The 6,750-nt window shown below is 42.5% G+C and overlaps 1 protein-coding gene and 1 long non-coding RNA gene across 5 annotated transcripts in view; one reads left to right on the forward strand and one right to left on the reverse strand.

Annotated features, from left to right (window-relative positions):
• LOC112213214 overlaps nucleotides 1-923 on the reverse strand; it is a 22,497-nt gene extending 21,574 nt beyond the window's left edge. The window contains exon 1 of the long non-coding RNA XR_004462128.1: nucleotides 776-923. This is a non-coding gene — a long non-coding RNA (uncharacterized LOC112213214). The remainder of the gene's footprint in view (nucleotides 1-775) is intronic.
• Nucleotides 1-6,750, forward strand: part of LOC100749341 (methyltransferase-like protein 9) — a 44,811-nt gene that overhangs the window by 8,813 nt on the left and 29,248 nt on the right. The window lies entirely within an intron of this gene.

Genomic DNA, 6,750 nt, shown 5'->3' on the forward strand with positions numbered 1-6,750 from the left:
CCGAAAATATAGAATACAAATTTTTCGTTCGAGGCTTTGTTTTCGAGAAAATCGACTTTGAACTTTCGCTCGGTACGCGTGCACTTTATCGCGTCTCGTTATAACGGATCTCACTGTAGATCGTTGTTTCGATGAAAAAATTACAAAAAAATAAAAATTTGTATTCTACATTTTCGACTTGTTTTTTCGCGTAGAATCACCCCCTTTCCGCTTGTACCACCAGTTACCAACCATCCTGTATATTGTCAATATTTCCAGGTTCTCAATTAAAAGGATCAATACGTATCGTCGATTATGAAATATATATGAATTAATTATACAACTGTATAATCATAAAATAGATGTATAATCATATAATAGACATTTACAACTACAAATAAAATCTAGTATAAACTAAATAATAATATCTATTCCTCGACGTCTAGTTCGACTAAATAAATTTCTAATACTCTCGGATAAATAGGTGCGTATCTTGGAACGTTTTAAAATTGTACGCGGAGACAACAAGCGAATAACGCGATAAAAGTCATACTTTGTAATGGAATGTTGGAATACAACGATATTACACACGAATAATCTTATACAGACACCTACACAGGCATTTGAACAGGACACTTACACAGGTCATACTCGCTACTGTATGGAGAGTGGGGTTCAAAATCTTTTAAGGGACCATGGGTCACTACGTACGGTCAGTCTGAGATTAACTGGCCAACTGTCAACGATCCATAAATTCTTTACCTGCACACTTTGTTAATTATACCATATCGCTCACTTAACACGTTGACCGCCACGACACCCGTATTCGGGTGTCAGCAAAGTTTCTGGTCAGGCCGCGTAACCCATATTCGGATGTCGCTTATTCGACTACTTGCGAAGGATCGTCGTAGGTATTTGAAAAGATATTCCATAATAATAAATTGTTAATTAATAATTAATTGTAATAATAGTTGAATTGTTATAAAATAAAAATACGAAAATGGTTTATTAAAAATATTATTTAGAATGTAAAACTTCTCTGCCTTTGTTCGGTCCATTCGACGTCTTTTATTCGCATAACATAGTTCGCACGCGCGTCTAATGCTTCTTCCGGAATCGTTTTTATGAATACGATATTATGAAGACAAGAATTTTTTGTATTTTTAGACAACCTTGATAATTTTGCGACTAACGACTGTCTAAATATTCTAACATTTATATCTTCCCTTGTCGCAATTTTGTAAACCGTCAAAGCGTTTGCAACAGGAATTCGCAGAAGGAATCGAATGCCAAGTTTTCCGTACCATTTGATTCCTTTTCTAATCGTGGTGGCGTAAGAAACCATTTGGTCGGAATAATCTGTACCACACTTTCCTTCGTTATATTCGACAACAGCAAGTGGTTTTTAACGTTGCGAACAAACGAAACGAAAGATCATTCTTGAGACTACCACTCGAGCGATTCGCATTACTAAAATATCGATGGGTGCACCTAGCAGAGAACGCTCGATACTGCCGTACGCGTGGTCTGACGGAGATTTCTTTGAAAACGCGCGTGGCAGTGAACGCGTTAAATTCTAACATGGGGAAATCGTAGAACTCGATATGCCATCGATTAATTTCCATGTTACCAAAGCTGTCTTTTTATTCGCTTTGAAAAATACCGTACGCGTTTTATGTATTTTTGCTTCTTTAAATTTTTCCTAAATGCACGAACATTCGCAGCCTATTCGCGAGATTAGCTTCGTTAGATCTTTGCAAAATTCCATAGGCTTATCGCTACGTCGTTACGTGGATACGAGACGGCACGCATAAAATCCTAAAGACAAGTAGTTCTTCGATTTATTTTCGCGAACGTACGAAAATTTTCGATGTAGAATCGTCGTTATCGTAGATCGTGTCGGCAGCCTGGAGAATTTAGAAAACTCGAATTGCCTCTCTTCTCGCGCAAACGAACTGATATTCTAGGCGCGGCCAGCTTCGTTAGTCGATCGTCGATCTCGATGAAAACTCCTCACGGTTAGTTACACCGACGCTTTCTGCACACCGCTGCTTTCCCAATCAACACTCCCCACCCGAAATGTTCACGCTGTGAATCTTCTAAAAAGGGGCACCATCTCTGCATTCTGCTCTTGCGAAATTTTGTTCGATACTCTCCCAAGGAAACGGAGAAATTAATTGAAATTTTTCCTGATACTGCCGCTTTTCAATAACGCATAGAAAAGATAATCAGTCTTTATCATTATTAGAAACCCAACGAATGGAATATTTCTTGATTTTGGGATTTTTATGTCGCTGAAGGTGGTGCAAGGATACGTTACCGCTTAACCTGTTAACTGCGGAGTTTAGTTTCAAAAATCCTTTACAGGCTGCGCAGATAAAATGAAGCGACGACGAGTATATACGTCGATGGCGAGGTAAATGCCCCCGTTATAAATTTTACGAAAAATAAAGCGAAACGACGAAGGAAACAATTAACAATTCATCGTTGAAAAATGGTATTGTTATTAAAGACTTGACAATTGCGAAAAAGTAATAAAGTAAAACGCGCAAAACGACTCGGGGAGTAGTCGACGCATCGAGGAAAATAATCGAATCGATTTATAAAAAGCAATATATTATACAGAGGATAATCGATATACCGAAGAGAATATAATCGAACGATCGAACTTTCATTTTTCAAACTCTTTTCGTCTTAAATAAAATACACGATAGTTTCACGATAGTATAAAGAAAACATACCGCTAAATGTCATTTACGTTACTTTTTACTAAAATTAAATGGTAAATAAAAATTAAATGGTTTTCGTAGTAAATGGTAATTGTTTATTTCGAACGACGCGTATACTCGTTGAACTCGGTTAACTAGTTGAAAGTGGATAGGAAATTCAACGAGCCCTGTGCAAAGCAGAATAACTAATTGCCGTGGAATGGAAAAGAAAACGAAGTTTCTTATGCCAAGCCAGCTGCGCAACGATAAACGACAAACGACGTATTCCGTTCGAAACGGTTGTCGCAACAGCTCGATCTCGCTCGCCGAGTCTCGAACCGCGGTTCGACGCGGAGAAGAAAGGAGCATCGGAAGGATCGATCGATTCGAAAATCCGTAGCATTTGCATCGGCGCGGTTAATCTCGGGGACGTGGCACTCGGTGGTCGCCGGTGAAATCACGAGACAGGTTCGGAAACTTGGAAAGATGGCGTCGATTCTCTCCCACGGCGCCAATATAACGCCTGCTTGGCTCGCGCCCGCCACCGCTGCCGCCTCCGGTATAACATAATGGCACAGGAAGAGAATGCGTTTGACTCGCGATCCAACACGACCCTGGAATTCGAAGAGTTCCACGTACGAGCGACCAAACATCCCCAGTATTCTTCGCGGAAAGCATAAACTGCTCGACGAGCGTTGTTTATCGTTCGCAGTTTACCTACGCCAGGTTTACGCGTGCTTCGGGCCCCCTCTCCATCTCTGAATACCGGAGAGATTTTCAGAAAAAGAAACTCGAGGAAACACTTGCTTCGTTGAGAGAAACGAATACTACGCGTATATCGCGATATCGTAATGGTCGAGAGAGTGAGAAAGGAAATGGAGATTCAAGATCTCGCGATTCGATCTACGCTTGGCAAAATTCCATTTTATTGGACGAACGCCGGATAGCTGCAGGCACGGACGATCCTACGCCGAGGTATAATCGTTGGACACACAGAGAGAGACGATATATGTACGTGTATCGCTCTGCTTGTTCTTAACTCTTCTCGATGTTAATCAACTTATCGGTAATCCGTCGACGAAAGAAAGTTTGCGGAAAATCGCACGAACGAGCAATTGGAAGTTAAATAAAGTTACGTTAGGCGAAAACTTTTCTATCGATGGACGTGGAACGACCGATCTTAGTATCGAGGTAACGTCGCAACGAGCAAGCTGTAGGTAAGTAGGACAGTCAAAAATGTCGTAACCTTGAAATACTCTCATTGACGAGGAATAGTAGTAGGTACGGTGCCACGGGTTATACGGCGAAGTTTACGTTTCGCAAGTTCTCCTATGCACTGCAGCGTACCGTCATAAACAGGCACATAACCATTCGGGACGAAGCGCGTTGAACACGAGTCTCGCGCGATGAGGAGCACGGATCTCATAGACTCGAACTGTGACGCGAAACTGCTCTTTCTTTCTTAGCTTAAGTACTGATTATCAAGCACGTTTGTCGCATTGCTTTTTATTTTCATCCTTTTACGCGAGTACTTCGTTACTAAGACGTTCGTTTATTACGCTGGTCGCTTGAAACCTAACGACGAAGAAGCGAGTCGCATCGAGTATACGTTCATTACGAAGAAATTAAAAAAAAAAACACACGAGACTTTTGCTTTATGATACGCAAAATAATCGGAGGAAATATTCTCCTAACGAAAATTACCCATTTTGCTTAGTAAAAGTTCGAATAAGTACCGCATTCTGCTCTACGATCGATGTTTATAAAATTATATTATGTTTACGCGATATTTTTACATTTATATCGTCCGACTATATTACATTTCTATAATTATATCTTTTTTATACGCGTGTCTCTCTTTTTCATCGTCGCAACGACCTTCCATAGATCATTTTCGTCTCATTTTAACACGCAAATGCACGGGTCGTACCATCGCATCGTAATACTTAATATGTATACGTATAGAAAGATCGAGGCGTCCGTGTCGTTTGTCGGTGGTACGCGAGACGTTGATTTAGATGAGCGTGATTTCCGAGTTGGCTACTTGTTGTCCGAGTGGAGAGATGCGATTGGTGCGTGCGCTGGACTAGACGGAAGGTGCGCGAATCTGATTCCCTTTTGCTCCTTCCCTTCGACGATTTCGCCCCGTCTCTGTCCGACGGTTGCCTCGCAGAAAGTCGCCACTAATGACACAAAGAGGAATGCTGTCCGGTCTCCGCACGAGCACCTCGGTAGCCATTTGTAATTCGTGGTGAGAAAAAGTCGCGAAAAAATCGCGAAAAAGTCGAATGAAAGTGCGATGACGGAGGTGGAAGCAACGTTGGCTACTTGCAATTAGCGATGCATGCTGCCAGCTATAATTAAAATCGTACGCCACTCCTTCTGTCTGTCTTTCCTTCTCTCGTCCGCGTAGCTCGCGTAGTTCGCTGATTTTCAGATTCCTTCTTGGCCACCTCCCCTTTGTCACTGTTCCAATTCAATTACCAGGGAAAAGTCGTCCAGAGTTCATTAGAGTAATGATCGAGTTACATGATTCATTGCTTCGACAGATGCGGCCCCGAGTCGACCAGTCTCTTTCTCCGGTTCTTCTTCACTCGAGGTTAATTTAATTAAGGCGTTGTTCGTTCGAGATGAGTAATCTGGCCGAGGCTATTGTTTCGCGTATTTGTTGCGCTTATTCTCTGCTAAATTCGCTACCTTCTTCTTTCGGTATTTCTATCTTTTCGTCGAACAACGATATAAATGCATCGCGAAAAAGCTCGATGGCTCGTTGCAGAGGGATACGAGCGGAGTAAAACTTTCCAAGTACAAATTCACGCGTTTCTTCCCTCGAAAATTAAAGGCGTACGGTATCGAATTATTTTCCTCGTCGACGACAACAGCTAAATAATTATCTTTAAATCTATTCTACTCTGGATCGGTCTAAGAAATTGTCACGCTTAACGAAATATCCGTCTCTAAAAGAAGAAATACTTGTTCTTGTAACGACGATCCAACAAAAATTCCTTTTAACGTTGTCCAACAAATTTCTTAACATTTCCCATTCTATCTTGCAATTATACGCATTTCGTTGCCTTCTTACGTTGCGTCTTCGAACGAACACCGTATTACATACTTGCAAAGCGATTTAAAAACTTAAGCTCGAAATACGAGCGATAGGACGAGAAGATAGAGGCAAAAGATACGAAAGAAGCAAGAGAAAAGAAGAGATTGGGAAATCAGAGATAGCCAAGGCCCTATGGACCTCGACGATGACAGAGTCGACAGAATATTACAGAGGTTTGCCGGGAGTTAATTCCCCGGGGCCGAGAAGGGACTGTTTTAATTAGAGAATCTAATTGATGGCCGCGTACGGTGCGGCTGCCGAGCAATCCATAAACGACTTCTTAGGGCCGCGCACCTGGGCACCACGGCGTTAATTACTCTCCTTCTGTGGCCGGGTCCTTCCATCTCACCATTCCCCACCTACCTTCTTCTTCTTCTTCGTCGTTCTCCTCGTTTTTTCCAGGTCTCTTGACTTGCGAGTCTGAAAGAGGAACAGGGAATAATGGGGTGGGAGAGCAGGAAAAAAAGACGTACAAAAAAATAAAGAGTGCGAGAGAGGAAAACGGACGATTGCCTGGTGAGGAAAAAAGAAGGCATGCGTATAAAGAAAAAGAGAAGAGGGAGAGAGAGAGAGAGAGAGAGAGGAAGGCGGAAGGTAGAGGCAAGGTGAGGGAGAGAAAGCAACAAGTGTCCCCCGTCGCGAGGCGCAAAAGCATTCCTAATTACGCCCCTGCCCTTGGAGCGAAACGAGACAAAAAGCGCGTTGATTACATTTTCGTATAATTTCATCGGTCGGCGCTCGCCATTAAGAGCCACCACCGCGCGCAAATTAGATCGATTCCTTAATGCCCCGGGCCGCGTAATTGGTTCTCATTCTCGGAAGCTGACGGTGAAATCGGATATCTGTCGTGTACCACAGCCACACCGAGCCAGACTGTGCCGGTGCTGCCGGTGTTGCTGGTGTTGCTGGCGTTGCTTGGTGCTTAGTGGTAGTGGCATGGTATATACATAGCGACGG

Source organism: Bombus impatiens, unplaced genomic scaffold (assembly GCF_000188095.3).
Source record: "Bombus impatiens unplaced genomic scaffold, BIMP_2.2 scf_0033, whole genome shotgun sequence".
NCBI lineage: Eukaryota > Metazoa > Arthropoda > Insecta > Hymenoptera > Apidae > Bombus > Bombus impatiens.